Raw genomic sequence first — 1,529 nt, forward strand, 5'->3', positions numbered from 1 at the left:
CAGCCTACATTTACACGGCACCCTTAATCGAGTTTAATAACATCCGTAAGTATGAAACTGGCCAATCATAATCATTCCATTATCTCGACGAAAATGATTGGCCAATTTCATAACTACGGATGTTATGAAACCCTATTAAAGGTGCCGAGTAAATGTAATCACTAATCGTTGGGCCCGTTGGGGCACATGAATCCAGACCCTTGACACTCCCACAATAAGGTTTGTTCGCGTCGCACGCTCCAATATGCTCCTGTTCATTCCAACGTGCTCTAATACGTCGCGTCACCGGAACCAATATGGCGATTAGATGTTCGTGTCGCGTTAAGGCCCGTCTACAATACACGGAGTAAGAAGTAAGAGTAAGAAATTGACCAATCACAGTCGAATGTGAGAAGAATAATCGACTGTGATTGGTCAATTTCTTACTCTTACTTCTTACTCCGTGTATTGTAGACGGGCCTTTAGAGCATACTCCATGGATCAATTAAGAGCATGCTCTATTTGCTTCACCTCAGAAGGTGGTGCGGTTGGGGCATGTTACACACGCATGCGTAATGATTGAGAATGTGTAGTGTTAAGAGAAGTATTTCATGGTTCTTAAGCTGGAAACACAATAGACACAGGCAATAGGCACAGGTAATAGGGAATAACGAGCCGTCCAATCAGAGCTTTGGGGTATAAGTTCGATATTATATCCCAGAGCTCTGATTGGACGGCTCGTTATTCCCTGTTACTTGTGCCTATTGCTTATGTCTATTGTGTTTCCAGCTTAACAGATATCTTAACCTATGTTCTGTAGTCAACTTTAACGAGAGTGGCGCTCAATTTAACGATTAATCTCGGTCCATGAGGCAGAGCGACGCTTTTTTTTCTGGAGGACGCTTGTCCCAACTTGTCCGAAATCCGTTCGTGTCACCGAGCGTTGGGGCACATGAATCCAACTGCTCCAACCGCCATCCTACCGGTGATCCAAGTGCTCTCTGGGTTAATTTAGAGTAAGCGACGCGAACAAACCTCTAGTTTCGATGGCTACTTAATGGGTGCTTTCCATTTGATGACACAAGTCGGCACAAGCGTCGTTTTATCCTCGTTGGCATTCAGAGAGTGACAAAGATAGAACATTTGTGTTGACTTATGTCATCAAATGGAAAGTACTCTACAATAAGCTGTTACTGAAGTTTATAAAGTCTTAAATCATAAAAAATTACCCAATCACAATCGAATGTGAGAAAAATAATCGATTATAATTGGTCCATTTTTTATAGTTTAATACTTAAAGATTAGGTAATGACTTATTGTAGCTTATAAGAGGCATTCTACAATAAGCCATTCTACATAAGCCAGCTGGAAATTCACTAATCACAGTCGTCAATTTTTAGCTACTGACTTCTAATTTATGACTAATGGCTTATTGTAGAAGGCTTAGAACATATACACATGGAATGATAATAGGACGCTCAGGCTGAAGCCAAGATAGGTGTGAGAGAGAAAGGTATAGAAGACCTAAAATTCGCAATGCGCATGCTCAA

Source organism: Trachymyrmex cornetzi, unplaced genomic scaffold (genome assembly GCF_001594075.2).
Source record: "Trachymyrmex cornetzi isolate Tcor2-1 unplaced genomic scaffold, Tcor1.1 scaffold983, whole genome shotgun sequence".
NCBI classification, from domain to species: Eukaryota; Metazoa; Arthropoda; class Insecta; order Hymenoptera; family Formicidae; genus Trachymyrmex; species Trachymyrmex cornetzi.